At 37.7% G+C, this 13,334-nt stretch overlaps 1 pseudogene; it reads right to left on the bottom strand.

Annotated features, from left to right (window-relative positions):
* Positions 1–2,025: 2,025 nt before the first annotated feature.
* LOC122755082 overlaps positions 2,026–13,334 on the bottom strand; it is a 98,066-nt pseudogene continuing 86,757 nt past the window's right edge.

Genomic DNA, 13,334 nt, shown 5'->3' with positions numbered 1-13,334 from the left:
TGGCTCAAGGAGGGAATAATGTACACACTCTATTTTCTTTCATCCTATCCCTGCTCCAAAATGTTTTGCTTTTTTCTGCTCCCTCTCCCAATCTGCCCTTCCTCCCTTCCCCTCTCCCCCACCCTTTATCTCCTTCCCCTTCCACTTTGCCCCATGGCAAAATATATTACTATACCCACTTGAGTATGTATGTTATTCCCTCTTTGAGCCAATTCTGACAATAGTAAATTTCACTCACTCCCCCACTCCTTTCCCCTCTTCCCCTCCCCTTAATAAGCTTTTTCTTGTTTCTTTTACATGAGCTACTTTCCCCCAGTCTACCTCTCCTTTTCCCTTTCTTCCAGTACATTTCTCTTACTCGTTAACTTTATTTTAAAGATGTTGTCATGGGTCAGTTAGGTGGCACAGTAGACAAAGCTCCAGCCATGGGCCCAGGAGGCCCCAAGCCCAAATCTGGCCCCAGACATAAGCCACCCCAACCTGCCTGCCCCACAAAAAACAAGAATAATAAAAAAAAATGCTTTACAGGAAAGGATTTGACTTTACAGGAAAGGCGTAGCCTGCCTGGGGACTATGTTCAGTGAGATTATGGGGTTGAACTTTGTTTGCAGCCTAGCACAGCCCTTCTAAATTGTCTTTGGCTGGAAAATAATCTCAGCATGTCTTTTTGTGGGTTTTGCTGCTCTAGGTGTTGTTTTATGGCTGTTTTGGGGATAATTGTGTCAGGAGCTCTGTGTGTTTAATGTCTTTCCTCTACCAACTTGTTAGCTTACCCTTTAAGGCTTAGCTTACTCTTTAAGGCTCCTCTCTCTCTACTCTCTAAATCTTCCTTGTATCTCTCTTACTTTCTCTTCAAAGTCCTTTTGAGCACTTCCATGGCCTGAGACCAATTCATATTTTTCATGGAAGCTTTGGATGTTGGAGCTTTGACTGTGTTATTATCTTTGTCTACCTTTCCCCCAAAGAAGCTTTTTATAGTCGGTGCTTTCTCTGCCTACTCATCTTGACCCAGAAGCAGATGTCTCATTGAAATCTGATTCTCTATGGTCTGAGGCTTGGTGTGCCTGTGCCCCTCCCCCACTCAGCCATTGCTACTTTAGTCAGCTTACTGGTTCAGAATATGGGTGCCCTGCTTTTTCTCCAGCAGAGGCTGTTTTATTTTACCCTGGCCAACCGCTGAACCCCCTCTCTGGTCCATGAGATGAGTTTCAGAAGAAGCCGCTAATTCTGAAGATTCTGAGGCTCTGGATTTAGGGTCTATACCATGTGCTAAGCTCCTCTCTCAGCCCTAACAGCAGGGGATTCTAGTCCCCTAATTAAGCCTTCTTTGTCTGGAAAATAGTTTCACTCTGTTCTTTTGTGGGTTAGGCTGCTCCAGGAGTTGTCTTTTGGGATTATTTTTCGAGTGTGTGGACAGGTTTGTCGGGAGCTCTGGGGAGTCACAGCCTTTCCTCCACCTTCTTGGTCTGCCCCCAAACTGATTTATTTATACTCTTTTTTATTTCTATCTTTATCTACCACATATCATTTCCTCCTTTCCCATCCCAGACCCCAGGACCAATTGAAGCCCTACTTTGTAACAAAAATATATAGTATAATGAAGCCACACATATTTTAAGTGGGAGAGGAGTGTGTTAGACTGGGGTTGTAGTAGCAAAACAAAAGAAATCAACATATTAGTCATAGCTTTGCCTTCTGTGACATGATCATGCCATAGGTCATTTGCTCTACTGATAAATCATTCCTAAACTCATTTTCAACCTTACTGACTGTCTAATGATGACAATATAAATTACAAAATTTACTTTTTTTTTTTTGCTTTTTCCTCCACTTTACTTCATACATACCACCACAATAATGACTTCTTAATTTAAACTAAAAACCATTAGGGGTTCTTGAAAGGGGTGTGTGTGTGTGTGTGTGTGTATGTGTGTGTGTGTGTGTGTGTGTGTGTGTGTACTGGGGGGAGAGGGGAAGGGAATGGTGTCACAGTCTGATGTGTTGGGAGGGAGGAGAGGAGACAAGTTAGTGGATGGTCTTGACCAGGCTCTTGAAGTTGATGGCTCCCTGAAGCTGCAATTGATAGGCCATAGGGTAGATTTTGAAGCCATACAGCCTGGGCACAAATTGGTTGGCAGGCCATTTGGGCCTGTACTCAGGATGCACCATGAAGAGCATGTGGGGAAAGCCAGTACCAAAGTAAGCACCATCTGTGTGGTGGTGCCTGGTCGACTTGGGGCTGAAAACATCTATGCAATTGGGGCAGTACACCTTCACCATGGCCTCACCTGGTATGTCTGACAGTCCAATGGGCAACATGGGCTGGTTTTCACATTATACACGGGGACAATAGCCAAAGTCTCCCTGCTGGTATTTTTCCAACATCTGGGCGATACCACAGTTTGTGAGGATGTAGCAGGCATGAATCAGTCCATACAGCATCTCAGCTGCCTGCTGGATCAGGTCACTCTGGTTGGGGTTGTCCTCCAACTCCTCATTAGGGTCCAAGTCGAGGATCATGTCTAGTGCCTACCTATAGTGGGGCACCTGTTCATTGAGCCCTGGGAAGTTGAATTTATCTTGGATATAGCGTTCATCTACCTCACAGAAGAATTCATTGCCACGAAGCCCACAGAACCATGAGATCCATGATACTTCTCCAAGCTACTCATCTTTACACCAGCTACCAGGCCAGGGCTGGGGAGAGAGAGGGAGAAGTTGCTCCCAGGGGTGGCAGCAGCAGCAGCTAAGCCATTCAGAGAAAGCTGTGGACGTGACCAAGGCAGGAGAAACAGTGAGGGTGGGGGAGAGGGGAGGGGAAGGGGGGAAAGAGAAATGGGAGGGTGAGAATGTCACAAAGTTTACTTTTAATAAAATGTACTAGAAATGCTTCATTGGTCAAAGCTCTGGTTATCACTATTTATAGATTAAAATCTTAAGCAACAAAACAAACAAAAAAATTCTGTTTATTTGGTCCTTAGTTTTGCTTGTTTTCTTTTTGAAATAGGCCAACTTTGTTTTAGATATACCCTTTTCACCTCCTGAATTGTACTTCATATTTTTTTTCGTTCTCACTGGAAACTTTCTCCCGGTCAATTCATGACATCTACCTGTTTCTCAAACTAGAGATGGGAAGCAATCTTATGCATTCTCTAGAGACATTGACCCTCCTGTAGGAACTGCCTTTCCTAGCTTAGGAGACAAAGATACCTGACTTTGGGTTTAAAGATCAAGGCAATCCTACATTGAACTATGAGGAAGGCACAATCTCAGGTGAATATAGTGTGACATATGACCTATTAGAGAAGATCTGATTTCTTTGGGTTCAGAGGAAGGTTAAGTATGATTTTATATTCTAAAATTCTAGAGGAGAAGACAGTCTAGGAACAATTGGAAACCAAAATGAAATAACCAAGAAAGAATAAGAAACAAATATGGAGAGAAGAAAAAATTGGAACATGTGTGAAGAAACTGATGAGGATGCATAGAAAATCCACTTAACAACTCAGAATTTTTTTTTAAATTTACAGAAAATGAAAAGAATGGCATGGTATGAAGCATTTTTTTATAAATATGGAAGTTCTCATCTAAATAGAATAAGGCATGCTGTAGTTTTACATAAGTTATTCAAGGACAAGACTCATATTTTTGTAGTTATATTGTGGTGAGATGAAAGTATTTGTCCAGGTTTTAACATGCATTTCATTGAATACCTCAGTATTTCTCCAATAATATGTAGAGTGGCATGTGAATGATTTAAGGAAATATAAAATATTTAGATGTATTTATTTACAATAAACCTACCAAAATTTTTATATCTATGCAAATTTTTAACATGCAATATGACCTATATAGATGTCCTCATGCAATCACTTGTTTTATGTGACTTAGCATTCAGTTCACAAGAGTTACACATATATTCTTTAATTCTTCATCACGAAACCACATATCCTATTGGATAGAAAACCTTTCTTTTGGGAAAAGTCTATTTTTCCAACTCTAGACTTGATTATATTACAGAGGTTTTCAATGGAGTTGAAATTAGTTGAATTTCCATGCTATTAAATAATGTCTTATCTCCATTAATGTAAAAATTTCCTCACATTTTATGATGATATTGTAGAAGATTATAAAGTATTGCTTCTTTTAGGAATTTCTATAAATCAGGAACAAATCACCTTCTAAGTACAACCTATATATTTTTTAAAAATTTAAAAATATTTTATTTTTTTCCCATTACATGCAAAGATAGTTCTCAACTTTTGTTTATACAAGCTTTCTAATTTCAGATTTTCTCCCTCCCTCCCCTCCCTCCCCCCCTCCCCTAGACAGCAGGTAATCTGATATATATATATATATATAATAACATTAAACATATTTCTGCATTAGTCATGTTATAAGAGAAAAATCAGAGCAATGACAAAAAACCTCAAGATAGAAAAATATCAGCACCAAAAACAAAAGAAATAGTATGGGTCATTCAGCATCTATAGTGCACAGTTCTTTTTTTTTTTTTTCCTGGATTATTAGATCCTCTCCCATCATGAGTTCCCTGGAAATCTTCTGTACCATTGCATTGGTGAGAAGAATATAGTCCATAACAGTAGATCAACACTCAATGTTGATGATATTGTGTACAATGTTCTTCTGGTTCTGCTCATCTCACTCATCATCAGCCCACGCAAGTCGCTCCAGCTATCACTGAACTCCTCTTGCTCATCGTTTCTTACAGCACAATAGTATTCCAATGTATTCATATACCAAAACTTGTCCAGTCATTCCCCAATTGATGGGCATCCCTTCAACTTCTAATTACTTGCCACCACATAAAGGGCAGCTATAAATATTTTTGTACATGTGGGTCCCTTTCCATGATTTCTTTGGGCAAAAGAGCCAAAAGTGGTATTTCTGGGTCAAAGGATATGCACAGCTTTATTGCCCTTTGGGCATAATTCCTAATTGCTGTCCAGAATGGTTGGATCAGTTCACAGCTCCATAAACAATGCATTAGTGTTCCAATTTTTCCACGGCTTCTCCAACATTTATTATTTTCCTTTTTTTCATTTTAGCCAATCTGATAGATGTCAGGTGGTACCTCAGAGTTGTTTTAATTTGCATCCCTCTAATCATTAGAGATTTAGAGCATTTTTTCATATGGGAATAGATAGCTTTGGTTTCTTCATCAGAAAACTGCCTGTTCATATCCTTTGACCATTTCTCAATTGGGGAATGACTTGGATTATTATAAATTTGATTTAGTTACCTATATATTTTAGAAATGAGGCCTTTTTCAGAAGTACTGGCCATAAAATTTGTTTCCCAGCTTTCTGCCTTCCTTCTAATTTTGGATGCATTGTTTCTGGTTGTATAAAAATTTTTAAATTTAATGTAATCAAAATCATCCATTTTGCATTTTATAATATACTCTATCTCTTTTAGGTCATAAATTGTTTTCCTTTCCAAAGATCTGATAGGTAGACTATTCCTTTCTCTCCTAATTTACCTATTGTATCACCTCTTATGTCTAAATCATGTATCCATTTTGACATTATTTTAGTATAAGGTGTCAGATGTTGGTCTATGCCTAATTTCTGCCATACTATCTTTCAGTTTTCCCAGCAGTTTTTGTCAAATACTCAGTTCCTATCCCAGAAGCTGGAGTCTTTGGGTTTATCAAACACTACATTACCAGTGTCATTTACTACTGTGTCTCCTGAGCCTAGCCTATTCCATTGATCTACCACTCTATTTCTTAGCCAGTACCAGATATTTTTGATGACCGCCGCTTTATAGTAAAGCTCCAGGCTTGGTACCGTTAACCCACCTTCCTGTGAATTTTTTTTTCATTATTTCCCTTGACATTCTTGACTTTTTGTTTTTCCAGAGGAATTTTATTATTATTTTTTCTAGCTCTATAAAATAATTTTTAGGTAGTCTGGTTGGTATGGCACTGAATAAGTAAATTAATTTAGGTAGTATTGTCATTTTTACTATATTAGCTCTACCTATCCATGAGCAATTGATATCTTTCCAAGTATTTAGATCGGGTTTGATTTGTGAAGAGTTTTTGGTAGTTGTGTTCATAGAGTTCCTGGGTTTCTCTTGGCAAGTAGACTCCCAAGTATTTTATATTATCTAGTGTTACTTTAAATGCAATTTCTCTTTCTATCTCTTGCTGCTGGACTTTGTTGGTCATATATAGAAATGCTGATGATTTATGTGGATTTATTTTATATCCTGCTACTTTGCTAAAGTTGTTCATTTTTTCAAGTAATTTTTGAGTTGATGCTCTAGTATTCTTTAAGTATATCATCATATCATCTGCAAAGAGTGATAGTTTTGTTTCCTCCTTGCCTATTCTAATTCCTTTAATTCCTTTCTCTTCTCTGATTGCTAAAGCTAACATTTCTAGGACAATATTAAATAATAGGGGTGATAATGGACATCCCTGTTTCACCCCTGATCTTATTGGGAAGGCCTCTAATTTATCTCCATTGCATATAATACTTGCTGATAGCTTTAAGTAGATACTGTTTATTATTTTAATGAAAGCTCCACCTATTCCTAAACTCTCTAGTGTTTTTATTAGGAATGGATGTTGTATTTTGTCAAAAGCTTTCTCTGCATCTATTGAGATAATCATATGATTTTTGTTGGTTTTCTTATTGATGTGGTTGATTATGTTAATAGTATTCCTAATGTTGAATCAGCCCTACATTCCTGGTATAAATCCCACCTGGTCATAGTGTATTATCCTGGTGATCAATTGCTGTAATCTCCTTGCTAATATCTTATTTAAGATTTTAGCATCAATATTCATTAGAGAAATTGATCTATAATTTTCTTTCTCTGTTTTTGCTTTGCCTGGTTTTGGTATTACCACCATATTTGTGTCATAAAATGAATTTGGTAGAACTCCTTGTTCCCCTATTTTTCTTTTTTTTTTCTTTTTTTTTTTTTTTTTTTTTAGTGAGGCAATTGGGGTTAAGTGACTTGCCCAGGGTCACACAGCTAGTAAGTGTTAAGTGTCTGAGGCCGGATTTGAACTCAGGTACTCCTGACTCCAGGGCCGGTGCTCTATCCACTGCGCCACCTAGCTGCCCCTTCCCCTATTTTTCTAAATAATTTGTATAATATTGGAATTAATTTTTCTTTAAATGTTTGGTAAAATTCACCCATAAACCCATCTGGCCCTGGGGATATTTTCTTAGGGAGTTCATTAATGGCTTGTTCAATTTCTTTTTCTAATGTGGGTTTATTTAAGAATTCTATTTGCTCTTCAGTTAACCTGGGCAGTTTGTATTTTTGTAAATATTCATCCATTTCATTTAGATGTTTAAATTTATTGGCATACGGTTGGGCAAAATAATTCCTAATTATTGATTTAATTTCCACTTCATTGGTGGTAACATCACCTTTTTTATTTTTGATACTGGTAATTTGGTTTTCTTCTTTCGTTTTTTAAATCAAATTAACCAATATTTCATGTATTTTATTCATTTTTCCATAAAAACAGCTCTTAGTTTTATTGATTAATTCTATGCTTTCTTTACTTTCAATCTTATTAATTTCTCCTTTAATTTTCAGGATCTCTAGTTAAGTATCTAATAGGGGATTTCTAATTTGTTCTTTTTCTAGCTTTTTAAGTTGTATGTCCAATTCATTAATCTTCTCTTTCTCTTTTTTATTCATGTAAACATTTAGAGCTATAAATTTTCCCCTAAGCACTGCTTTGGCTGCATCCCATAGATTTTGGTATGTTGTCTCATTATTGTCATTCTCTTGGATAAAGTTATTGATTGTTTCTATGATTTCTTGTTTGTCCCATTCATTCTTTAGAATGAAATTATTTAATTGCCAATTGATTTTCATTCTACTTTTCCCTGGCTCTTTCTTACATGTAATTTTTATTGTGTCATGATCTGAGAAGTATGCATTTACTATTTCTGCATTTCTACATATGACTATGATGTTTTTGTGCCCTAATACATGGTCAATTTTTGAAAATGTGCTATGTACTGCTGTGAAAAAGGTATATTCCATTCTATCCCCATTCAATTTTCTCCAGAAATCTATCACGTCTAAGTTTTCTAGTAATCTATTCACCTCTTTCACTTCTTCCTTACTTATTTTTTGGCTAGATTTATTTAATTCTGAGAGGGGAAGATTCAGATCCCCTACTAGTACAGTATTACTGTCTATTTCCTCTTATAACTCATTTAACTTATCCTCTAATAACTTGGATGCTATACCACTTGGCACATACATATTTAATATTGATATTACTTCATTATCTATAATACCTTTTAGCAAGATATAATTTCCTTCCTTATCTCTTTTAATGAGATCTATTTTTGCCTGCGCTTTGTCTGAGATAAGGATTGATACCCCTGCTTTTTTTACTTTAGCTGAATCATAATATATTTTGCTCCAGCCTTTTACCTTTACTCTGTGTGTATCTCTCTGCTTCAAATGTGTTTCTTGTAAACAGCATATTGTAGGATTCTGGTTTTTAATCCACTCTGCAATTCGCTTCCGTTTTATAGCAGAGTTTGTCCCATTCACATTCAGTTATTATAACTGACTGTCTATTCCCCTCCATCCTATTTACCCCCTTTGTACTTTCCCCCCCTTCCTTCACCCTATTCCGCCTCACCGACACTTTACTTCTTACCCCTGCCTCCCCCAATCTGCCCTCCCTTTTTTTATCCCCTTCTCTTTTCTTTACACTTTTCTCCCTTGCTTTTGTCCTCCCTTCTATCAGTCCCCCCCTTTCCCTTCCACTTTTGCTTCCCTAAAGAATGAGCTAAGTTTCTTTATCCCAATGAATGTGTATGTTATTCCCTCTTTGAATCAAATCTAATGAGGGTAAGGTTGAAATAATGTTCACCCCTCCTTTCTTTCCCTCTATTGTAATAGTTTTTTTTTTCACCTGTTCATATGATATAATTCATCGCATTCCACCTCTCCTTTCCTCTCCTCCCCATAGACTCCCTCATCACATCAAAGACAATTTATATTTATACCCTCTGTGTAATGTCCTTCTCTCTGCCCAAATACATTTACAATTCTTAAGAGTTATGAGTATTATCTTCCCATGTAGGGATATAAACAGTTTAATCTAATTGAGTAAACTTTTTTTTTTCCCTCTGTTTACATCTTTAAACTTCTCTTGAGTCTTGTATGTTAAGATCGAATTTTCTATTCAGTTCTGGTCTTTTCATCAGGAAAGATTGAAAGTCGCCAATGTCATTAAATGTCCATCTTTTCCCCTGAAAGAGAATGTTCAGTTTTGCTGGGTAATAGATTCTTGGCTGCAATCCAAGCTCCTTTGCCTTCCAGAATATCATATTCCAAGCCTTGCGGTCCTTTAATGTTGAAGCTGCCAGATCCTGAGCAATCCTGACTGTGACTCCATGATATTTAAATTGGTTCTTTCTGGCTGCTTGGAGTATTTTCTCCTTCACCTGATAATTCTGAAATTTGGCTACAATATTCCTTGGAGTTTTCCTTTTGGGGTCTCTTTCAGGAGGTAATTGGTGGATTCTTTCAATGATGATTTTATCCTCTGATTCTATGATATCAGGGCAGTTTTCCTTAATAATTTTCTGGAATATGGTGTCTGGATTCTTTTTTGGTCATGGCTTTCAGGCAGTCCAATGATTCTCAAATTGTCTCTCCTGGATCTGTTTTCCAGATCAGTTGTCTTTCCAATGAGGTATTTCACATTTTCTTCTATTTTCTCATTCTTTTGATTCAGCTTCACTGATTCCTGGTGTCTCATGGATTCCTTATCTTCCAACTGTCCAATTTTAATTTTTAAGGCATTGTTTTCTTCAGTGAGATTATGCACTTTTTTTCCCATTTGGCCAGTCAATTTTTGTGCTTCCTTTTCCAAACTGCTGATTCTTTTTTCATAGTTTTCTTGTTTTGCTTTCATTTCTCTCCCCATTTTTCCTTCTACCTTTCTCAATTGACATTTAAAATCATTTTTGAGCTCTTCCAGGAAGGCTTTTTGTTCTTGAGACCAATTCACTTTCCCTTGTGAGGCTTCACATGTAGGAAATTTGAGGGTATTGGCTTCATCCGAGTTTGCGTTGGCTTCTTCCCTATTGATACAGAAGCTCTCAGTGGAGAGGGCTCTTTGTTGCTTCTTACTCATTATTGCAGCTTATTTATTTTTTTTTTAAGTTGAGGTCTGCTCTGGGGGCACCAGGGTCCCTGTTTTGGGCTTCTTCTGCAGGGGTATAGGTGCTGTGTGACTGGCTTTTTACTCTGAGGCGTTTATAGTGTATGCAGTTCGCCCCCCTGCACTTCCTGTCTGAGGGCCCTCAGCCAGGCGCCTGAACCTGGCTGTCCCATTCGTGGCCCTACAGCTGGCAACCTGCCCTCCCGGGCCTGTGCAGGTAGGTTTTTCCACTGTCCTTCCTGGCCACCAGATTTTTGAGCCAGGTTCCAAGGGCCTCAGTTGTTTGGCTGTGGCTTGCAGCTCCTGCTCATTTGCCCCAACCCCCTCGGCGCTTGGCTGCTGCCCTGTGTTGGGCCTCCCTTTTGCCCAAGTCAGACCAACCTTTTCCTGAAGTCTTCTAAATTATCTCTGGTTGGAAGACTGTGTCTCTCTGTCTCTTTGCAGGTTCTGTAGTTTCAGAATCTGTCCAGAGGCTTGATTTAATGTTCTTTTTGAGGGAACAGAAGGAGAGGTCAGGCAGCTTGCTGCTTCCTCTCCGCCATCTTGACTCCGCCCCCAGTACAACCTATATTTATCAGACTTTACCATTCCCTCACTGGGTACAATATTTCTAGGCCCAATTGTGGTGAAACATACCAAAAGATTTTTTAAAAAATTTTACACTGTCCAGTGTAGATTCCCAGATTTATAGGTTAATTTGGACTTATCAAGATAGTGGTTTGGGGTATAGCCTTAATTGATAAAATATATTTTACAATTCTTATATAGTAAAATACTTTTTCCCAAAATTTTTAACCTTCCAGTTTTTGTTAAATTTTGCCCATAATAAATATGTTTTATACATAGTGTTGTTTAGTTGCTGTTTTCTAAATGATTTTCTCACTGTTGTGCCAACTTTAAGAAGCCTAAACTGCACAGAAGATTCACTAACTACTTCTATATCTCCTACTTCACTATATACATAATTTCTTTTTTTCTGAAGATGAATTAGACTGTCATCAAGTAATAGTTTGTCAAATCTTAGTTGAGTTTTTTGTTTTTAATTTTCAATTAGAATATCCTTTCACTCGAGTGCAATTGATCCTGTTCTATTGTGGACTTGAGGGATTCTTGAAACATTGACTTCAATGAACATATAGATGCCAAATAGTGTAGTCATTGAAGTGGGTTTTAGTAATATATACATTTAAAAAACTCAACAAGTGAGACCCATCAAACATATATTCCATTACATCTAGCAAACAACTAACAGAGAACTAACTATAGGAGGGAAAACCAGCTTAATCAGGTTTCCCCAATGTTCTGAGTAAATTTAGTGTCAGTAGAAGGAAAGAGTCATGACTGTTGCTTTCACAAAAATGAAAGATATCAAAATGATCATGTGTCTTAAATAATTTGTACAATAATCTGAATCTTAGGAGCAGAATACAGATGAAAAAATATAGCACAGCTTAGAGCTGCATAAGAGGAGGAGAGCAGGCTGTATTATTTTCAAGAAGATTTAAAAGAAAAACCTCATTTGTGAATCCCAAGCATCTCCAGAAAACCAACATCCATCTTTCCTACACCTACATTTTTTTTGCAGGGCAACGAGGATTAAGTGACTTGCCCAGGGTGACACAGTTGGTGTCAAGTGTCCAATGTTGGACTTGCACTTAGGTCCGCCTGAATCTGGGGCTGGTGCTTTATCCACTGTGCCACCTAACTGGCCCTACATCTACATTTTAAAATTAGTGATGAAAAATAATAAGATGGTGATGATGATATCTGCTAATGCTTATCTAGTATGTAAGGTATACAAAATACTTTACATATATTATTACAGTTGATTCTCATAATAACCTCGTGATGTTGGTGTTATTATTATTGTGATTTTCATGTGGGGAAACTAAGGCTGGGTGAGGTTAAACATCTTGCTCAAAGCGACAAATGTAGTAAATGTCTGAGACAGAATTTAAACTCACTGCCTACAAGTTCAATACTTTTTTTGCATTGTATCACCTAGCTACCTGAAACTTGGAATACCATGTGAGATATGGTACACACTGTCCCCAAAGTACTAAAGGAGAATATTTCAGAGGATAGTAAATAGGTATGTGTAGTTGTTAGGGAATGATGGATATAAAGTAGGCCTTGAGAAGGGAAAATATAATGCTGATTTTCAAAAACAGGAAGGGAATATCATCTGTGATGTACTTATCAATGAGGTTGACTTCAAGTTGTGGGAAAGCTCTCTACCAAATCAAAGAGATAGTACTGAATATATAGCAAAAAAAGAAGTAGTGGTTGCAAAGAACCTCCATAGATAGCTTTCTCAATAATAGGTTATGTGAATCAACCTTATTTCCTTTTTTGAAAAGGTTACATGGAGCCAAGATAGAGGAGTAGCAGAAAGCAGTGAAACAAGAATTTTATCTCCAAAAATAAAGGCAAAACAAAGCAAAAACTTCCAAACAGTTGTAGAAAATGCATCAGATGAAAACTGTATAGGGAAATCCATTAAAAAAATCAGAGTTATTTTTCTATCCCAGATCACCACAGGGAGACCAAGAAGTTTGTGGACACTGAGTACAGGGACTGATGCTGAGCACATATACCCTGAGAAATTTTGTGAACTGGAGCAAAAAGTTGTCCTTGAACTATAGGGGCACCCCCTCAGACTCATACTAGAGCAATAACAGGCAAATGTGAGAACTGGTAGCTTTGTCGTCCAGTTCAACGTCACATATTCAGTACAGGCACACAAGGGGACCTCTTCCATCTTGAACTATCTTTGACTATAGGCAGTGGATCAAGAAAGAAACAAGATGAGAAAGAAGCAGAAATGGTGTGCAAGGTATCAGTTCCAGCCAACAGTCACTTCTGAAGCTCACAGAAGAATAACCGGAGCAGAAGCTCCAGACCAAAAGCTGACAGGCCTCTAGTTCTGTCTGCAGAAATCCCCATCTCACTGACACTGACAGCAATCTGCTATTGTTCAGACCCAAACCTAGGTCAGGAAATTGCAGATATCAGACCAAAGGGGCAGCAATCAAATTTTACCCTGGATCAGACCACTTCGGAAGCACTGCAAGTTTGAAGTTCCCCATACTGTGTTATACCTTACATCTTGGAAAAACACATCACTCAATAAACCAAGAAAGCA

Source organism: Dromiciops gliroides, chromosome 4 (genome assembly GCF_019393635.1).
Source record: "Dromiciops gliroides isolate mDroGli1 chromosome 4, mDroGli1.pri, whole genome shotgun sequence".
In the NCBI taxonomy this organism is placed as follows: Eukaryota; Metazoa; Chordata; class Mammalia; order Microbiotheria; family Microbiotheriidae; genus Dromiciops; species Dromiciops gliroides.
This window is presented reverse-complemented; position numbering and strand designations above follow the sequence as displayed.